At 40.1% G+C, this 22,905-nt stretch overlaps 1 long non-coding RNA gene across 1 annotated transcript in view; it reads left to right on the top strand.

The window, feature by feature from the left end:
* LOC141773278 (uncharacterized) overlaps nucleotides 1-22,905 on the top strand; it is a 376,505-nt gene that overhangs the window by 58,266 nt on the left and 295,334 nt on the right. The gene's annotated exons all lie outside the window — the stretch shown is intronic.

Raw genomic sequence — 22,905 nt, 5'->3', positions numbered from 1 at the left:
ACCTGTTGGTGACGCAATATCGTAGGTGTGTTTGATTTAGGTCACTTAGCGTGACGGCCGGGTGGTGCATTAAATCAGTGATTAATTAAGTTACATGCAACATTTTTTAACTAAACCAAGGTACAATAATACTAAAGGAAAATATGTGATCCTTAATCTTATTGCATTATTGTGCATTGTTTTATACCAGTGGCGGCAGGCCAATAGAGGGCCACGGGGCCTGGCCCCACCCACCTTGAGCCACCAAAAAAAAAAAAAAAAAAAAAAAAAAAATTATAAAATTATAAATTATAAAAATTCAAAAAATTCAAAAAATTGTCAATATGTGTGTTTTTGACCTATGGAATATACCCGTAATATTTGTAAAATAGGATAACTGCGCCAAATATCTGCTTTCCTCCTTGAACTCTCTGCTAGTGCACCTCTCAGCTGCTCTGCTGCACGTGCACTTTCTGGGGCCAAATGGATTTGGCCCAAGGAAGGCGGGTCTAATAAGCAGTACAGCCAATCACTGATTAAAGATATATGATTACAAGCATGAATGACATACAATTCATCCAATCAGCGCCGTAAAAAAGACTTCCGGGAGGGCCAAACTGATTTGGCCCATGGTGTGCGCGCGCACGTTCACGTGTGTCTCTCTCTGTTCTCGTCAGGGCTCATGTCAGTTCTAGCGTGATCTTGTCTTCTCGTCTCTCGCTTCTCTCCACTTCTCTTCTCTCACAGCCCATTTTAACGGCATGACAATGGAACAGCCAAGCACTAGTAGCGCTACTCTTGCAAGACTCAATCCTAACTCGATCAAATCTCTCCTCCAAGACCCGTTTGAGAGAAGGACTTTGGCGGAGAAACTCCTGGTGAAACAACTGGGCCCAGATCAACCTCCTGGACTCAGCATAAAACAACAGACCGGCGTTTGTTGAAATTGATTGGCCCTACCCAAAAAAAAATCCACCAGCCGCCACTGTTTTATACTGTTCACTAACTGCAAGCCTGCGACCCCTCGCATCCCCCGACTGCTGCTGATTTAACATCTTTCTTTTTTCTTTTTTCATTCTCACACACAGTGTATCATGACTTTTTCATGTGACTTTCATGTTTTTACTCTGTAACGGATAACAGCAAAGTATAATACTTGAGATGAAAAGTACTTAAAGGACAAATATGTAATATATTTACTGTAAGAAATCCTAAAAATGACCATGTTATGTCACCAGAGATTAAGGGAACATGCTGAACTGTAATACTTTCTCCTTTGACATTTCCATTCCAGTCCAGAACGTCTGTTTTAGTTTTGGCCGGTGTGATCCCGTCCACCGCCCATTCCGACACCCCGTTGCTACATATGAAACAAATCAGGATACAAACACCACGTTCTGCAGCCGTGGAAGCAAACGAACTGGATCAACAGAGATAAAGTTAACGTTAGATTCTACCTGACCTTAAATACCTCGGCACATCTCTCTGTGGTCCGTGTGCTTCCACCCGGTGATTCCACCACTGCTGCTGGCCAGAGGCTAACGGCGTGATGCTAACACACGCTAACTGCTATACGATATTTCCCTCTGAAATATAGTGGAGTACAAGTGGCATAAAAAAGAAAAGACTCAAGTAATGTACAAGTAACTTAAATTTGTACTTAAGTACAGTACTTGTGTAAATGCACTTTTGTTGACATTCGACGGCGTTCCTACTGCCACAAATACTCACTAGTTCACCAAATGTATATCAATCCGCAGCTGAAAATAGACCCCAACAAATGTACTTCTGTTTGAGTTAGGGATGCACCGATCCAAAGTCTCGCTACCGATAGCGATACCTGGGCTTTGGGTATCAGCCGATATCGAGTACCGATCCGATACCAGTTAATAATAATTAATAATCTGTATGCCTCACTGTGTGGAAGTGACTGGGATCATTCTGTTATGTGTAAGGCAACATCAGGCTGGACTTAAACATCGCTTTCCTAATTTTGTAAAAACAAAATGTAACAAATAAATACAAGATATAAATTGACTAAATTGATGTTTATTATTAGAATAATAAATCGTACGTCAACAAAAAAATCTTCAAAATTAACAGGAATTACAATTCAGGTGTAAACCTTTTAATGCAGCAAGAAACTTAAACGGGAATAGAAATTCCAGTAGATAATATATATAAAGTATATAAACATAGAATTTAATTTAATAGATTGGCCCCATTGTCACCGTCATATCCAATCCAGCTATTTGAGTTAGTGTCAGCCCGATATCCAATCCGGTGTCGGTGCATCCCTAATTTGAGCAAGATTTTCTAAAACATTAGTATCATCATTAGTCTCCGGCCGGCTGTTTCAATTAAGCACTTTGCTTTTATAAAAGATGAAACTTTATATTTGTGACAAAGTTTTTACGGATTAACATCTTCATTAGAACTGAATGGGCTTGGGGCCACAGACAGGGCAAGGAGGATGAATTGAGGCAGACGCAGTGTCGGTTTAGGTCTTCAAATGGGATTTATTCACAATAAGTAAAATATAGAATAACACAAAGCTTCACCCTTTAAGTGAGAGATTTTTTAACGGAGAGTCACTTTTTAGCAACTCTCCAGTCAATATGTCCTTTTTATTCAGTGAGTAAAAACATTTAAAGCACCGTGTTGCCCGAGGTCTAAACAGACTGGTTCAAGTGTGGCGAATTCCACGAAGCTTTGCTGCTAATAAAGTAAAAAATGAGTGATTGTGTTCTTTGCTTCTGGGGCCACCGGTGCCCTCCCGCTGACCAATAATTGAATTCTTCCAGTTTCTGTCTCCTGGGCCTCCCTGTCCAGTTTGTCAAATAGTTCCTTTGACTGATGCTGAGCAAACAATATGTACTTATTTATCCTATTCAAATGTTTGCACGTTGTATAATGTTCCACCAATAGTTCTCCTGTCACAACAACAGTTACAGACAAGCTTTTGTGTTGTCTATCTTTTTTTTTGTGTCTCATCGCACAATGAAAACAGTAAGTGGACGAGTATTTGTTAGTTCCTGTTGGTTTTGTCGCCCACATGGTTACGGTGCAGTGAGAACGTTCCTATGAAAATGGAGTTTAATGAGGGGACACATTTCAACACAACACACAACCTTTCCATTGTGCCCTGAAGCTTTTACTGGGCTTTTTTTTTTTTTTTTGTATATTTATATTGATGTGCCCAATTTTCTTTCCGAGAATGCATCACCACTTGTTTAGAAACAGAATTACAGCTGGTTATTGTTGCCTTTTTATGCATGCTACAGCTTGGATCAAAGAGCGGACGTCAAACATGTGTTTCCATTGGGACACTTTCCACCTTTAAACCAGTCTGGTAACTTTGTCCATTCTGGACTCATCATTTTCAGTCATTCTGACTTTCCAAAAAACTGTATAGAGGGTCACATTGTACACAGATATGAATGTATACTTTATATAACATGAAGAGGAAATCAGAAAACACTACCGATACAGCCTCCAGAGTATGAAGATGATCATATCCATGATCTGGAAAAATGGTTGTGTGGTTACAGATTTTATACACCCTCTCAACAAATAGTTGCCTCCTCACTTTGTACATTACGTATAGTATGTATGTATGTATGTATGTATGTATGACTTTATGTCTGAAGTTACTGGAGCTTCGTGACTCTAAGTCCACCTGCTGCTGCTGCACATATTTAGGCTGCGCTCAGCATCACTATTAGGTCCGTGCAGACCTCTAACGTTACCTCACCGTGATAAATAGAGAGGTTGCATTTTATATTGCTTTTCAGTTTTGTTTTATGCAATCATACTCATTCATTCATTAATCAGTAAACGATACATTTCCATAGGTGAACATTTCATTGCAATAATTCCAAAAGATTTTAGGTTACTTATGCAAATTCCCAGATTTAGTGGTGTAATCCAAAAGTCATTCACGATTGTTGAAGTGGTATTACAAGTTAAAGCTACGGTGGAGGCTTATTTAAGTTATTTTATTACACGGCTGTGTTGAATACTCGATTCTGATTGGTCGATCCCGGCGTTCTGTGGTCTGTAATTTCTTTATAACAGACCGTTACTATGTATTACAGACCGTTGCTATGTATTAAAGACCGTTGCTATGTATAACAGACCGTTGCTATGGGCGCAGTTCAGATGTCGGACTCTGGAGGACTGTTTTTGTGTCAAAATATTGATTTCTTAAAGCTGAAGTATTGGAGCAAATATGATTAAAAAAAGTTATTTTTATAAAACGGTCGCTATATCGTGAAACAGGTAATCTGAAAAAAAGTCTAATTATGCAGAAGTCTAGTTTTCTCTCAGAACACTTGAATTACAATATGCTGAAAGGTTATTTTGGAATTTTTACACAATGATGCCAAAATTATACTGCCTATTGCCACTTTAGGTAAGTAGCCGTGTAATAAGCGGGATAATGTACAGTGAGCCGGTCATTGTTGTGAAAGAATCCCCTTCAGGGCGATGAGTCAACATTTACAACAATGACCGGCTCGCTGATTATCATCCCCTACTTATCCAAGCATGTACAAACTTATGTCTCGTTTTTCCCCTCAGTTTTTTAGATGCAGTACCAGGAAGTGGAACGTTAGCTACCTGGAACTCCTGGAACTGACAGAAAGCCAAATGTCCTCAAGCTCAATCTCTCAAGCCGTGGGCACACTGCCCGCATGAGGCTCGCGTGGCGTCTGCGTTGCGTGGTGGCTGCGTGATGCACGAGTCTGGTGTTCACACTAGACACGAGTTGGCTGTGTGTCAGCTGCCTGTCAGCTGTGTTTCTGCTGCTGCTGTCAGCCCTTTCTTTCTGCATAGAGTTTGCCTTTTAATGGCCATTTAACTTCATGATAAATATAATTTATATTTATTTTAGACAGAGAAAAGTTCAGAAACGTGTGGTAGTTAGTAAATAATAGTAATAATCCACAATTAAAACTCCGTACTGTATTCATTTATGATGCTTTCCAAGTCACTGCTTGTTCCACATCACTGTCCGGCACATATTTCAGAATAAAAGCCTTGTGTTAACAAATGAAGGAATTCTGTGCAAAGAAAACCCGCTTTAGGGCTTTTATTTCGAAATGAAAGCAGGAAGTGTTGATTTAAACCCCAAACTTTATCAATTCTTTGAGCTCTCAAAGTGACTGCGTGTTCCACAGCACTGACTGCTTATATTTCAGAATAAAAGCCTCGTGTTAACAAATGAAGGGATTCTGTCTATAGAAAAAACGCCTGAGGGCTTTTATTTTGAAATGAAAGCAGGAAGTGTTGATTTAAAAATAAGTTTACTTAACTTTACTTTTTTTCATCTCCGTAACATATTCTACAGATAGACCTCGAAACTGTAGTAAAGTCTTGCAGGTATGAAGTTAATATACAGTCACTAGATCACTTTCACTGTCTGTGACATATTCTACAGATGTCTAGACATGTAAACTGTATTATGTAGCTGATATGATGTCCATCTACTGTCAATAGATCACCTTCACTGTCTGTTGCTGCTGGGACACGCAGCCGAGACGCGAGCGGCTCGCGTGTAAAATAGGCGAGCCTTCTATTCTATAAAATAGACGCGCGTCTGGCGCGCGTGAGACGCGCGTCTCATGCGGGCAGTGTCCACTCTAACCTGTTAACATGGACGCCGAAATAAAAAACAACACGCCACGCAGCTGGCACGCGAGCCTCATGCGGGCAGTGTGTCCACCACTTCACTGAGTATTTGTTGCATAGGTTGCAATATGACAAAAAAGCTTTCGCGTGTCCTACATGTGGCATTGCTATGAAAACGGTGAAAGGGTATGTAAATCATCAAGAACGGCACAAAAATTAAGCAAATATTGATAACAAAATAAACAATCTGTACCAAATATTTTAGCACTTTATAATTTCAACACTATTAAGTACAATCTAGTTAGTCCACTAAGTATATACTAGGGCTATCAATGTTAACGCAATAACGCTAATTTGTTTTAACACTACTAATTGCTTTAATGCATTAACGCAACATGATATTTTAGGTTGTAGTGGTCTATGTTGTAGCCATGTCATACTAGCCTGTGGAGAAGGAGGCTAAACAACGCTTACATTTTGTTGAGGAAAAACTGGCATGGCCATTTTCAAAGGGGTCCCTTGACCTCTGACCTCCAGATATGTGAATGTAAATGGGTTCTATGGGTACCCACGAGTCTCCCCTTTACAGACATGCCCACTTTATGATAATCTAATGCAGTTTGGGGCAAGTCATAGTCAAGTCAGCACACTGACACACTGACAGCTGTTGTTGCCTGTTGGGCTGCAGTTTGCTATGTTATGATTTGAGCATATTGTTTTATGCTAAATGCAGTACCTGTGAGGGTTTCTGGACAATATCTGTCATTGTTTTGTTTTGTTAATTGATTTCCAATAATACATATATACTGTACATATATTTGTATAAAGCAAGCATAATTGCACACTCCCATGCAACTGCATGTGATTATCATAAAGTGGGCATGTCTGTAAAGGGGAGACTCGTGGGTACCCATAGAACCATTTACATTCACATATCTTGAGGTCAGATGTCAAGGGACCCCTTTGAAAATGGCCATGACAATTTGTCCTCGCCAAAATTTAACACAAATTTGGAGCTCCTTCATGACAAGCTAGTATGACTTTAGGTTTTTTAGTTTCATATGATGCCAGTATCTTCTCTCTAGCCCGCTACAACCTTAAAATTGCGGTTGCTTTAATGCATTAAAGAAATTAGTGGTGTTAAAACAAGCCTAATTGTTTCCTTTTGAGTAAAACATATTTGCCTACAATTCACAGCCATCTGTGTAAAGAAAACCAGACTACATGCAGCGAAAAATAATTACCCAGACCCAGTGGAGTAAAGTTTTTGAGCTTCTCTAGTCTTGGGGGGTTGGGTGGGGGTGCTGAGGGAGCCTGGAGTTTTACTGTCTGTCGGGTGTGTTCAAGGTCAACTGCAGTGCTTTAACCCTTGTTTAGCCTAAAATTGCTTGCTCATGGAGTATTCTTGTGTGCTGAGTTGAATTTATGATTCACTCCAGACGTGCCCCGCTACCCAATATGCAGTCTTAAACACGCTCTCAGATCTCAGTCCTACCTGTTGTGTTTGATATTTTATCTCTCTAGTTGGGTCAGTCCACTTTACAATATATTATATTTTTTATTATTTAATAACTGTATGAAAAATTTGAACAGCTGCATATCGTGCAGATGTTTATTTGTTACCTAGCTACATGTGAGGAATACAAAAGTACAAAAGTATACAACAGATATTTATAGAAACAGAGAGCTGCCGTGGTTGTGATGATTTAATTATCTTGAGATTACAAAGTTGTTTTTTCATGATAACAGCATCATTTTCTTGTTGTCTGGAGAAAACAACATATAATTTTCTCGTGATAATGGGTTAAAAAAATGTGTTTTTGTTTGCTCAAGAGAAGGAGAAAATTATCTCATTATTACTGTACAAGAAAGCAACTTTGTTATCTCGAGATCACAAGAGAAATTAACTTGAGACGGCAGGATTTGGAAAAGAATTGCAATGGTAACTTTTTGTTTTTGTTCTCTATACATTAGTTGTTTTGTTGTAAATTAGAGAATATATTTCATGTCACAGAACTGCATTTTTGCCATACAAACACTTGACCAACCGTGAGACCAACCGGACCCTTTGAGGCCCTAATACCACCTATCATCCTGGAATGTCGCACTGAGTCTCCCCTAAATAAGCCTACCCCGGAGCCTCGGTATGAACCTTCTGCAGTGAGCACCAATAATATCGCTCAGAGAGAGAAAGGCCTCATTCCCACAGTTTACCCTGGGAAATATTTCTGTGCAGACATCCTGACCATGCGACGGCAGGTTCAGGGCCCCTACCAGGGCTTAAAGTTTGTTGTTTGAATTGCAGGTTCATTAAATGAGTAGACCTTTTGTGCCATCAAGTGAACTTTCGCTGATTATACAGACAATTGAAAGACAATAACCACCGCTCCGACCACACAAGGATTCCCAGCAGATGTCAATTATAAAAAAAAAACCTAGTCTAAATATAATTAAATATAGTATTAAATATTACGTTGCTCAAATACCTGATAGGGTGTGTCTTCAGGTTACAGCTTCCATCATAATATCTGTATTAATTGTGCAGTAATGTTTTTGGTAGCAACGTACACAGAGATAAATGTTATTAGGATGTAAAGATGCAATAAAGTCTCTTATGTTTTGGTGAACATTAACCAGCATCTGTGCTTTTTTTTTTTAACCCTTTGAGACCCACAGGATTACCGGCGACCCTGACCAACGAGTGTTGGAAGTTAACTTTTTTGTCTAACTGCCACTGTGGCTGGTGGATTCCAGCCACTCAATAGATAACCATTGTTTTTTTGGCTGGTGAGTGAAGCAAATCTAGCAGCCACTTGCATATTTTACCAGCATTTGGCTGGTGGCTGGTGTTAATTTCCAACCCTGTGACCAACATTACTGTTACTGTTATTACTGATATCATATGAAACTAGAACACCTAAGGAATCCACTGGTACCAATGGTACTAGCTTGTTGGGAAGGAGATTAAATAACGCTCCAAAGTTAGGCTAAATTTTAACAAGAAAAAACTGGCATGGCCAATTTCAAAGAGGTCCTTTGACCTCTGACCTCAAGATATGTGAATGAAAATCATGGATGTATTAAGAGAACTGGATACAGCGTTGGAGGCGGGGCTCCGATCATTCCTATGAAAGTTGCTCAGTGGCGCATGAAGCCAAAATGGCTCGACTTCTGTCTGGAAAAGTACCCAGATCTTGGGCACATGGAATATGCACAGTAGCGTCCGCTCGGACACATGACTCGGTCACGGGGTCCCAAAGTCACGCCGTCGTCACGGCTTGGCGCTCCAGCCTCGGTCTGGGTCTCATTCACATGAATGGAGGAAGGGAAATAACTCTGGATTCGGCTATTAGTGCATTTTACAACTTTAAAAACATTTTTTTTTAAATAAGGGCTATTAGAGTGTTCGTACTGGGAGGTTGATTCACCTGAACACATCAACTTACAGACGTCTCTTTCCCAATGTAAGTGTATGGGAAAAAGTATTTTTGGGCCCAATGCATCACGTGACCGACACGGAGGTTGCAGTAATGCCATTTGGCCACTAAGAAAGTTGGGATCATCCTGGGGGCTTGATGAAAATGGGTTCTATGGGTACCCACAAGTCTCCCCTTTACAGACATGCCCACTTTATGATAATCACATGCAGTTTGGGGAAAAAAACATACATAATTTTTTTACATGCAGTATACGTGTGTTATTTTTGCTATGGCTGTAAAGCTGAGACTCTTGTGGCTCCAATGAACCCAACTGTATTCATGTGTGATGATGTTAGTCCCCAAAGGAGACATTTCATTGCAGTGAGACCATTTTTTAAAAAACTTGACCTCACTGTATAAAATGACCTGTGGTGACCTCTAGGATAATCACAGCCTCATGAAACTTTACAGCCACAAACTAGAGACCAAGAGCATTCAGAGGATGGATGGCTTTTACTAGCTAGATTGACAATAAGGGAGTTTCTGAGCAGTTTCCAGAACAGAAGTGCTCGCCATCCAATCACCGAAAAATGAAATTCTTGCAGAAATCTCTAAATGTCAAAAGTTTTTGATCCCAAATCACAGCATGGCTTTTTCTATGGTGTTCCAGCAATTTATGAGACATAACAGAGCATGGGGATGATCATCATATACTTCTACCATCATGTTCTAAACCCTTGTAATTTTCACAATTTATTTTAATTAATTAAATTCATTAATTCGTGTTTATTTCTGAACTTGACACACAGTGTTGATCTGCATCTCATATTAATCTTTCAGATGATGGACACCACTTCTATGTGACGTATTCTGTTGACCTGTTGACCCCCCTAAAAAGACAAAAACGGGTCCATGTGGGTCTCTTATTATGTGCATTAGAGACAATTATGTTGTGTTTACATACTGTATTAATGTATCTAATGTCAGATCCATATTGGAGTTCTGTTTTTTTTTGCTTTGCGCTATTTTCCTTTAATAATTTTCTCATTTTGTGATGAATACCTCAGCTGTCCGTTAAAATTCACACCTGACGTTGTTAAAAAGTTTGAGTTTGACATGTGTCAGCCAACCTCCTAACGACTGCAAGTTTGTAGCCCAATAAAACCCGTCATCCCTGTGGTTTATGACAAACTGGACAACTAAATTGTGGCCAATATGGATGACTGAAAAATGTTTGAGTGAAACATTTTAAAATGTGTCGAGTGATACTTTGATGATTGAGGATTAAGAGTACAATGAGGTGTGAATCCAAAGGGTATTACAGTACCTTTTAAGTGTTAAAAATAAATGAAATACAGGAGTAACAAAGGAATGAATTAACAAGTACTACTGGCCAACATGCAGTCAGAACAAAAAGCAATTTCAAAAGCAATGTGGCGAGTTCTAAAGAGAGTTATAGGTATGATATGTACCAAAAAAAGTAATTACAGGTATTATTCATAGTCCAATTATAGTCCATTATAAAGCAGTAATCAATAGAACAAATAAAATTGCCCTGTTTCGAATATTGTTCAATTTTAAAGAGACAGATGCATAGTAATGTTTAATATTTAGTAGCTAACAGTGTAGTATTCTTGGGGCCTCGTGGTCCAGCCAGGTCATTTTAAAAACATAATGTTTTTAATTCAACTGACGTCACGTGCTACACACACACTGACACATGTGGAACATAATTCTTTGACATGTGGAGCAGGGAAAACGTCCAGCATAGCAGCTCAGTACGAAGACACTAAACTGTATCAGACCACAAATACATTCACGGTGAAAGCATGCGGAAGGTGAGTTGGTAACAGACATGTGTCTGGCATATGTTCATATCTAACATTAAAGTGGCAGTAGGCAGTATATTTTTGGCACCATTGAGCAAAAATTCCATAAAAACCTTTCAGCATATTGTAATTCAAGTGTTCTGAGAGATAACTACAGTAGATGTCTGCCTCCTCCTCATGGCTCTGTTTTCAGGCTTTAGAAAATCTAGCCCGCGACGGGAGACTTTGACCAATCACAGGTCATTTCAGAGAGAGAGAGCGTTAATGTTAAGCTAAACCGTGCACTACAAGATGATTCTGAAAACATTTTAAGAGAGAAATAGGCATTACAGTAACATAATATTGATTCATATTTGATCAGCGCTCAGTTTGACCGTTTGGTCGGAGTTCGTGAGTGATTGAGAGCCGGCTCTCATAGACGGCAGCTGGACAGCAGACCTCAGATCAGCTCTGACTGCTTGTTTTCCTCCGGTCTGTGAAATCTTGCAGATGCTGTTAGGAGCACCGGAGGACACAGAGGAACATGATTTTTTTCCCACTTTATCTGTTTCATGTACTACTGTCACGATACAGCGACCGTTTTATCAAAATAACTTTTTTTAATCATATTTGCTCCAATCTCGCCTACTTCAGCTTTAACGGCCCATTTTCTTTTTTGACCATCGGCAATGCACAGCAACACTTCTGTGTCATTTCTAAACATTTCCACTTTAGGTAAAGCATTTAAGGTAGAGCATTTCCATACCCTGAATCTGGAGAAAATATTTAATCTATGTAACTGCTGTGTATTACAACATCTGTAGGTACAGCTGGAACTCTGTTAGGAGCAAACACAGAGTTACTGTAGGGGCGAAATCTTTAAATGTTCTAAACACTTTATATTGTAAAATATTTATAGCTTAACAAAATCCCTCCTGCTGCAGATTCAATTTAAAATATAATTGTTTAATATTTATTATATTGAATTAAATATTTTAGATTTTAGACGTACTGTATCGCAGCATCGCCTCATTTGAGCTCCTTGCCCGCTGGCAGCTGGTCCACCCTCAGATGTTATGAAATATTTATACTTTAACAAAATCACTCCTGCTGCAAGATTCAATTTAAAATATACAGTGATTGTTTTCTATTCATCATATTGAATGAAATATTTTGTATTTGATGTGACTTTAGACCTATCAATGCATCACATTAGAGTCAATAGGTGGAGAGTTACTATAGAAACGCAGAAAAGCTGTCTAGACTGCCGTTTCACTAATCGCTAAACTTAGCCTACTAGTGTAAGCAACGTGGGTGTATGATAAGGAATAAATCAGTCCAACACGTTCTGGGTTACGTTAATGAAGTTCCAACACAGATCAATCAAGCCATTACACTTCTGCTCTATCCCCGAACTACCCTCTCTGGTCTCTTCTTCCTCTTCTCTCATTTATTAACTCCATAACTTGCCAGCTGCCTGAACAGCGTCGCATAATGTGCAACATCTGATCCCAGAACATCAACTTAACATTAATCATGCACGATGGAGGAAAGGTTATTTAAGGCCTGTGATTGAGGTAAACTGACCACACATTGCATCTGGCATCTGCGTACAGTACGTCGCACCTGCAGGGTGCACGCTCAAGCACAAACCCTCCCGGCTGCTTTATGGATTTAAGGTTTGTTTCAGAGAGCTGGAGATAAATGTATTGCTGGCCCAGGACGTGAATCTGTATAACTCACCACAAAGGTAAATCATACAGTGCAAAGTCTTTCAAAACATTTGGGTAAAGGTAGCTGACAGACACACCTCAAGGAAAGGAGTAACATGCAAACACTGGTTCAATCAGGTGCGGAATGCGAGGAGTGTTCCCGTTGGAGCTGTTGTTCACACTCCGTGACCTCAAGCCCATTTTCTCAATCGTCTTCTTACTATGAGCGATGAGATCCTGCATGAATGAACGCACTTTTTTCTACAGTTTGAAGAGTTTTAATCATTTCACATGAAAGATTTCTGTATTTTTCTTTGTGTGGTGCGGGTTAGGAAAAGGTGATGTCACAAACTTCCAGTCAGGATGATGTATTAATTATAACCTGATGACAGCAGGTGGGTTGTTACTGTCACTGTCAATAAGATCTGATAAAACCACAATCAATCGGTCCTGATGAAGCAGTAGTAGCTGTTTTTTTAGGTGTCTCTTATGTCTTCCATTTGCATCACAACCTCAACACTACTATGTACCAGAATTGCATAATAGCATCTTAAACAACAAAGGAAAACAAAGTGGTAGATTTAACATATAACAGAAGTATCAAAAGCACCAAGAGCTTAAAGTGAAAACATGTTGGTTAGCTGCAGTAAAAAGGTTTGTAGTTGTATAAATCAGGCCGTGCTGGATGATGATTACATTCTTATTTATCTGAATAGGCTTGTCTGTCACATCACACATTTGTTGATATGCCCACAGGGTACTGAGAAGTATAGTGTATCAGTGCGTGTTGTAGCACCACACCTGCTGCAAGTACACGTAGTTATGTGTGAAGATTCCTAAAAGAATTTAATACCACGAATTACTGATTTGTTGGCCTGCGGATTTGATTAATGTTGCCTTCAAACACCTCCACTTCTTGTGCCGTCTGCCAACGGCTACATTCACACCACATCAGGCATTGCAGACGTGCAGTTATTAGCGCGGGGTTGTGCGGCGGTGTGGGAGTGTCCCTTAACGGACAATTACATATTTGCGATTAACGTCTTTTGTTCCTTCGCGGCATCTGGGTTGTGCAGCTCTGGATCGACGGTTTACATGATTGGCCACTGCAGCGTGACATCGGGTTGCGTTTCTACAAAAGTTGATTCTATTTCAACTTTTCAATGCAGGCTGCAGCATTTTTTTTTTTGAGCATCCCCTGGACGCAGCCTAAAGGCACTACCCACATTCAAATAAAATGGGAGGACTGGCGTTTTTGCGCCTGATTTGGTGTGAATGAAGCCAAACTCCTAAAGTACTGAAAAAGGTAGGCAGGCAAGGGTCAAAACCAGGTTCTGGCAAACAAATCCAATAAGGGGCAAGACAGAAAATCATCAAACCGTGGGTCAGGCAGCAGATTTGGCAGACCTGGCATTGACATGCATCTTGGGCGATCCGATCACAAGTGGACAGCTCTAAGTACAGGTGTGAATGCACCCAAGACGCATTGAGGACGCATTGAGATTGGATCGCTCAGACAACATTCGGAGGTGGTCTGAGCCGCATATGGCCACGTTCTCTTAGCAGTGTGTACACGAATGTGTCCTGGGCCACATTAAGAACCGCCTACTCAACTGACTGCGTAAACGGAAGTGCGCTCCGCGTATCAACGTCATCATATTAAAGTGTGACAACAGGCAACAAGAAAAAAAAAACCAAGAGCATCACAAAAAATTGATTCTTGTGGCTGGAGTACGTACGAAACACGCTGTCTGATTTCCATTTGGGCCGAAGAGTCAGTCCAACGGAGACTGGATGATTCATATCACACAAACGGGCGATTTATGAGGAGATATCCAAAAAGATGGAGGGGAATGGTTGCAGCCCATCATGGCAGCGTAAAATCAAACAACTCAAGAATGCTTTCAGAAAAGCCAAGACTCAAACAACAAGTCCTGCGGGGACAGGATGCTGTCTCTTTTACGATGAATTGGACAGGGTCCTATTTTCAACTCCATGATGGATGCCACTGCAGTGGCAGCAGCCACCTTGAGCAACACTACGCCTGCTGAAACCCAGAGCAACGATGGCCATAGTGACGGTACGTGCACCTTGTTAGAGAAATGAACTTTTAACAATCTGACCTCAGTCCTATATGAGTATGGTTGTTCTCAAGTAAACCCGTTGTATATTAGCTGTACCAGAGTTAGCTATAAGATCATTTTTAGTTAGCCTACAGATGTAAATTGTGTTCCTGAAGAGGCTCATAAATATGGGGCATTGATGCAGTTTATTCTATTTTGTAAAGGATAATGTTCCGACGTTTGTGTGCACTACAGTATTTAAATATATCTTAAAAACCTTTCTTTGAATGCGTATTTTTCTCTAGGGTTCCAACCTAAAACTACAAAACAGAACAAACAAGAGTGCTCATATTAACTGTAAAACACTCAAACGATGTCGAGGACACGAGAGGATCAAGTGTTTTTATCTGACATCATCACTCACAATCATACACAAGAAGCATAATTGTTGAAGGTGTTTAACATGAAAGAAGATATTTCCACACAGTTGGACCAATCATTGCTTCAACCTGCTTCATCCTGCATTATCTAAACGTGTTGGAACTACCCACGGTAAACATGAGTAGTATTACTCATATAAAAGCAGCGCTATAAATCCCCAACCCTTCCCTGTATTTAAAGGATAATTCATGCTTTGGTCTGAGAAAAGAAAGTGGAATGCATGGTCTCTGGTAATGACAGGGAAGTTCCCCGGCAGCACTGACCTTGAAGTGACAAAAAAGGAAAAACTGCACGTACAAAGCAACACTTTCACTTTAAATGTGATTTTATCCAGGATGCATTCTTGATGCACTTCAGCAACTGAGCATCCTTTTGAGTTAACACACGGTGCACTGAAGTAACCTGTAGTAACTTGTATTGCTAAATAATACTTCATGTTCATTACTGTAATCACTTTCCCTTTCTCATATGTTTTCATCGCCCATTTCTTCACCAGTATTTAGTCTAACTTTCACTTTCCTTAGTTTCTTTTCATTGTAAGAAACTTTCTGTGAAATTCACAGTAATTAACTGGCAGCAACTGACCAGTTACTTACTGTAAAAAAAGAAAAGAAAAATAAGTTTATGGTAATAATATTTTAACTTTGAAATAAAACACAAATACTGTTTATTTTTTGTGGTAACTGTCTTTTAACTGTAAAATAAAACAGTAATTTCCAAGAACTGTTTTTGGGTACGGCAATAGTGTTAACTGTTAAATAGAAACTTTAATACTGTATTTTTAAGTTACAGTATTAGTATTGTAACTGTTAAATAAAAAAAATGTTTTAATACGGTATACTTCATGCTGGTAATTCACGGATTAAATAATTTTTATGTTGTTTTTTGTTTTTAAATTGATACATTGTGTTAGAGAAATTATCTAATAAACAGTCTCTGGTCATTCAGTTAAGAAGCAAATACCATTTATTAAGCAAATGCATTTGGGTTCATACAGCAGACAAGTCAGTGTACAAAGACCAAGAGCTACCTCACTACATCATTCTTTATAATCTTGGTTTAGCCTTCCCCCCCTTGTAGCCCACACCTTCCACCCTGCTTCTGAGTGAAAGCATTGTCTATTGTTAAAAAGAGTTACTTGTGATTAGCTAGTTTTAGCAGAGTGCAGAGGCGAGGATGATAAGTAATGTATCTAAACTAGTACAGTCTGTGCTTTCCCAGGGTATTCAGATTTATCCGAGTACACAAATTCTACACAAAGGGACATGGTATTTTCTCTCACAATTGCGTCACCAATAACTGCAGAGAGACAGCAAACGTTAATGTTTTTTAAACTATTTATTGTTGAACGCTACAGTTAAACAGTTAATTGTTGAACTGTAACAAGCATTACATATTTTTCTTGTGCCTAGTGGCTGAGCATACCACGTCAAGGATCATGTACAGCGAGCCGGTCATTGTTGTGAAATAAACTCCAACAGGGTGATGCGGTGGTCTTGCGTCATCCCTGAAGGGGTTTATTTCACAACAATGACCCGCTAGCTGTACATTATCCCGCTTATTACACGGCTACTTACCAAAGAAATCAATAATTTCACACAAAACGGTCGTTCAGAGTCCGACATCAGATCTGCGCCCATAGCAACGGTCTGTTATAAAGAAATAACAGACCGTAGAACGCCTTGACTGACCAATCAGAATGGGTATTCAACACAGCTGTGTAATGAGCGATATTAACAACCATAAAACAATGGATATTAATATCCAAACTGGCACATCCAATCAAGCTGTGGTCCCAGCCTAATAACAAAAGGACCAGCACTGTTGTGGGTGAATTGGAGACGTCTCACATAAGGTGAAAATAAAGAGAGAAAGGAAGTGCCTGGACTTTATTATGGTTTCTATTCATAGTGACAATGCCAGCTCTCAGTGAAACATGCAGCGAGCACCTGTCTAACGCTCATCCACTTCCTCTCTCCACATCTCCTTGCGACTCCCTCAAGTTGTGCAAGACACAGCAGTGTGGCGGAGACCATCGAGATGCTGACATCCATCTTCTTTTAGTAGACACCTCCAGCCGTCCTTAAGACTCCCAGAAGCACATTCCACAGTCATGCATGCACGACTCAGCCTGTACTTGAGACGCCTCTGATCTCTAGTAAGATGTCCATTGTCAGGGTATCTCTTCATTAGCCAGCTCAAGAGAAGGTTTGCAGGGTCACCCAAGAGCATGATGGGTGCCCGTATACTGTCCAATTTTTCATGTTTTTTCACTCCTACTGTTACGTCCACAAAGTGGAACAATAACTTAACAACAACCAAATTAAACAAAGTCAAAGTGAAGTTCAAAAATTAACAGTTTATTAAAGGACAACTGAAGGTTCACAAATGTGGTGGAGGTAGGGACAATATAGTTGTGCCAAATAATCAAAATTAACAAACCAAAACTAGGCCTAACTAAATCTGTCTTCTTTAAACACAACAAACAAAAGGCTGACTAAGTTATCTACAAACAGCAGTTTACAAAACATACAGGGGTTGGCAACAACCACTAAACCTAGTGTTTCTAGACATGAAAAGAACCTACGTGCAAAAGTGTACAGGGTACCCCAGACTTACCTATGCCCTCTACCTCTTTACCACAAACCTTATCTTTAATTTCCCACTGGAAACAAGAGTCTACACAATTCAAATACTTCATTACAAATGAGTCAGAGAGAGAGAGAGACAGCCCAGAGTGTGCCTCTTTTATGTGCAGCCCATGACAGCGATTGGCTGGATAGAATGAGTGTGAGCCACTCTGCAGCTGGCAAACTCTGCACAGGTGGACTCCAATCACCTCCATTAACTCTGGATCCTGGAAGCACCTGCAAGACAAGGGGGAGGGGCAGAACAACACAGGAGAAAAGCTCTGCAGGCCTGCCTGGCCCTGCAGGCACGTAACACCTACATTTTAGAAGAGATTTCTCTGGCAGGCTGCTGCTCCACATGGCGTTCAAGCATGTCATATGGCATTACATCGAGTTGAGACATCATGGATTGGCTTATGTCTTGATATGTCTAGCATCTCCAGCTTGGTTGACAAAATATGGTGAGCTGTGGTGCTTGTGTGGAAAGAAATTACCACTTTTCTGACCTTCCCCAGGAGGTGGGATACTGGTTTACGTGAGACTGCCCTCTTAGATGCAAGGTTTATATTGGGGCAAAACATCCAATCAGTGGCCTTCAGGTCCATCTGCTTTCTTTTATAGCATTCACCACGTTTTGTGCATTGTCTGTGGTGACTGGGATTGTGATGCAGCTTCCACTCACTCATCAGTTCATCATCTTAGTGGGACGGGTTGTTAACACCGCACTGTTCATCTCCCAGTTGAAAATACATGAACACTCACAGTCAGGTAACTCAGAGCCGCCCTGGAGGTCCAACCATCACTGGTGAGAGCTGTGGAGGAGGCTTGGGCGAGTTGTTTCTCAACTGTGTGTTCACAGAGCTCAGGGATTACTTTGTCAGTAAAGTGCTTGCGGGAGGTATAACAGGGCTCAATCTTTTTCACCAAATGGCAAAATGGCCATCTACAGGCTATATTCTTGCCTTTTAGCTTCCGTTTTGATTTTCTCCTCCACATGCCATCTTATTCTTGCCTCTTAGCTTCCGTTCCTCCGTTTCCATCTCTCCAGTAATACATAATATTCACAAAGACCTCTTGCTCCGGGGCCAGTGGAAATGGGTCTCTATGCTGCCTCCTAAATTTGAACCCAACACCATCACCGCCTTCATAATTCTCGATCAGGAAAATGGCATAAAAAAACCCGGAGTAAACCTTATATACTATCACCTGTGTTTGGCGGAATAAGGTAGGTAAATTGTGGTGGAATATTTACATGGCAGATTTGCACGGGATTGAGATCACAGACGACCTCCGATATCGTTACAAATTACCAAAGGTCCCCAGGTAATGTATATCAATGATTAAGATCTGGGTGTAGTCGTGACGGATCACCATTTTCATTCCACTATAGTATTAGTTTTGTATATTATAGTAGTAGTTTCCTTGAAGATTTCACAATTTTGTGCAAGAATGTGGATGGATGTGTGGAGTGATGAGATGATTGCAGGCTTGTGTTCCTGTGCGTGATAGTTATAGGACACACTGATAATGGAGTTATGTGAAAATACAGGTTCTGTATACGGTATGTGGACTGTAGAGTACTATTACCTACTCTGTCTAATTCTTTTTTTTTTTAATTATTATTTTGGGGGCATTTTTTAAGCGTTTATTGATAGGACAGTGGATAGAGTCTAAAGTGGGAGAGAGACAGATGACATGCGGAAAGGTCCACAGGCCGGATTCGAACCCGGGTCCACCGCTGCCAGGACTGAGCCTTGGCCACACATGGGCGCCCACTCTACCGACTGAGCTAGCCAGGCGCCCTACTCTGTTTAATTCTACTTTCAAAACCTTTGAGAATGTGGGATGTGTCTTCATGCTTCTGATAAATATCAATATGAATCCAGACAGCTTCTGTGGAAACCGGAGAAGTAAAAACAGATCAAACTATTTATTGGTGATGGAAAATATTCTGAGTTGATTAGTTTATCTGCTTACTGTCTGGATTGTTTTGTCAAAATTTATATTGGCACCATTGAACAAGCCTACATTTTAATACCAACATGCTCACGATGACAATACAAACATGCTGATGTTTAGCATGTATGCTCACCATCTTAGATTAGCATGTTAGCATGTGATTGGTTACTGATATTTTCTAATTAGCACTAAACACAAAGAACAGCTGAGGCTGCTGGGAATGTTATTAGTTTTGCTGCTATTTGGTCATAAACCAAGGAACTGGACAGATTGCAATACTGGAGGACAAATCAGGGGATCACCATCATGTCATTAGGATTCATTTGCTGGGGACCTTGAATATCTGTGCCAAATTCATGGCAATCGTCCGATAGTTGTTGACATGTTTCAGTACCAGTATTGGAATATTTTACTTAAAGCTACTACAAGGAACTTTAATTTTCTGTTGCTTTTGGTGGTCCCTGTATACAAACGCGGTAGTGTTTCTTCTCTCTGAGTCCCTTTTGAAAACCTCTCATTTTACAGCATCAGGGTCTGACAGTCTGCCCCACGCCATCCTGGTTCTGTTTCTCCCGTGCCTCCCTTCCCTCCAGCGGGCCCAGCAATACGGCCTTTGGTCTCCAGCAGCGTGGTTCCGGTGTTGGCTCCCAGCGGGGAGCGGCGGAGCAGCGAAACGAAGGTCTTCTCCTGGCTGGAGGAGTAACCGCTGCTGCTGGGGGCAGAGCTCTCCACCTCCCATTACACCAATCTCAACATTAACAACAGTACACACACAAGCTGATTCATGTCCTCATATCACATTCTCTATCAAGTTACAATCAGCCCTGTGAATTAACTTTTCACACTGTCAGGTAATTAAAAAAAACCTCAAGGATAACGTGTTACTTTACCCCGTCAGTCGCCGATTATCTCCACCTGATCCTGCCGGCCTTTGGCGCCGACTTTATCAGTAACTGTCACATTTGTTTTTGGTCCTTGACCCTTTTCAGGTAATAAGTCTGGTTGAGTCTCCGAGTGTCAGTCTGTGGTTACGGTGAACTTTACACGGTACAAAAGGGTGGATAAAAGTCAACTACTGTCAGAGAACTTAATGTTTAGATAGATAGATAAATGGATGGATAGATGGATGGATGGATGGATGGATGGATGGATGGATGGATGGATGGATGGATGGATGGATAGATAGATAGATAGATAAATCAACAGATAGATAGATAGATAGATAAATCAACAGATAGATAGATAGATAGATAGATGGATCATCTATATGTGCATGGATGTCAGGTGAAGCCCAATCTCAAGGTGATTTTGTTTTGTATTGTCAGTTACCTGTCAATGTGTGTTAAAGTTAAACAACAAAAACAAGTCAGAAGTTCCCATAACTGCCTTAAAATGTGAGTTAACTGAACAAAACTCATATAATAAAAATGAATTCAGCATTGGCTCATGAGTTGTGAAAACCAACTGATATAAGCCAAGTTAAATAAGATACTAAGTTCAATCAACTGTTTAGTCACACTGAGACACAGTTTCAGACACATTTGCTTTCCAATTATAATTTCTCAGTCTGAAGTCAGTTCTTCGTTTGACAAAATGATCTTACAATTATGTACCAGAATTAGTACAAAGGTAACACGTCAGGTTTCCAGTGACTTTGTTCAGTTAATTAGTATACTGGAGTAGCGAATTCATTTTTTTACTAAGCGTGGTTGGCAATGTTTTCATTAGAATAACAGTAGAGATGACTGTGACCTAACTTAGCATGTATTAAATTCACTCAGCAAGTTTGTCTGTTTTCTTCAAAACTACAAAAAGAAGGGTCTCTGGAGAGTTTAAAGTCTCAAACAATGCATGCTGGGAAGTCTGCAAATATGCTAATCACATTTCTGCAATGGGTTAAATCAACTCTCAGTACGTTCATTGAAATCATAATTTCATGTCAAAAGACTTCAAGTCAGAAGAACTCATGTTTATTAATCGGAAGTGTCTTAATATTAAATCCAGAAATTTTAAATTGAATGAACTTTAAATTATGTAAACTATATTTACATTAAACCTACAGTAGGCAGAATATTTTTGGCATCATAGGAAAAAAATTCCATAATAAGTCTTTCAGCATATTGTAATTCAAGTTCAAGACTTCTACTCCTCCTCATGGCTCTGTTTTCAGGCTTTAAAAAAACTAGCCCGTGACGGGAGACTTTGACCAATCACAGGTAATTTCAGAGAGAGAGAGCGTTCCTATTGGCTGTTCATTCAACAGAGGCAGCTGTCAATCACTCACGAACTCCGTCAAACGGTAAACTATGCAGCGCTGATCAAATATGAATCAATATTCTTATTTCTATCCTCAAATGTTCTCAGAAACATCTTGTAGTGTGCTGTTTAGCTGTACAATTAGAAAGTTTGCTCCGGCTGGTGGGCGGTGCTTGGTATTTCTTCAACTTGATCTCAACAGGTCTGCCGGGTCACAATCTTTCTCATTTTACAGAGAAAACGCTGCCTATTTTGAACGTTTGGTCGGAGTTCGCGAGTGATTGACAGCTGCTCAGAGACCGCAGCTGGACGGCAGACTCCAGGTCAGCTCTGATTGGTTGTTTTCTTCCGGTCTGTGAAATCCTGCAGATGCCGTTAGGAGCACGGGAGGAACATGATTATTTTCAGATTACCTGTCTCATGCACTACTGTCAGGATATAGTGACCGTTTTATAAAAATAACTTATTTTTAATCACATTTGCTCCGTTTCTACCCACTGCAGCTTTAAAAGAAGTAGTAAAGAGGAAATACCCCAGTGGGTAGTTGGGCCTTTCCACAGTGCTCCGTAATGCCATTCAACTCTTAGCGAGATAATAAAATCCATCTGCATCACTCAGTGTGAGTCATGTGTGACATTATTGCAGCTTTCTGTGGTTATACCATGTAGAAGGTGTCCACGGTTATATAACATTTTTTTTTTTATCATATTTGTTCCAATTCTACCAACTCCATCTTAAAGTTACTGATAAAAGATTCCACTGAATTCCTTTGATGTTTTACCACTGAGATTTCTCCAATAGTTTGCATACCTTTTCCTGATGTTTTGAACGGAAAATTGAGTTGTAGGCTATAACTATAAAGTTCTTTGCCACGTGGCAACAAAAAACCATATCATCGCCAAGGACATGGCGATGACATGTTTTGACACTTCTCAGACAACTATATCATGTGTCCGTCTAATTGAAATACAACAACTGTACATAGTGTAAGGTATTGTACTGTACTT

The sequence above is a fragment of the Sebastes fasciatus genome, chromosome 8 (genome assembly GCF_043250625.1).
Source record: "Sebastes fasciatus isolate fSebFas1 chromosome 8, fSebFas1.pri, whole genome shotgun sequence".
NCBI classification, from domain to species: domain Eukaryota; kingdom Metazoa; phylum Chordata; class Actinopteri; order Perciformes; family Sebastidae; genus Sebastes; species Sebastes fasciatus.
This window is presented reverse-complemented; position numbering and strand designations above follow the sequence as displayed.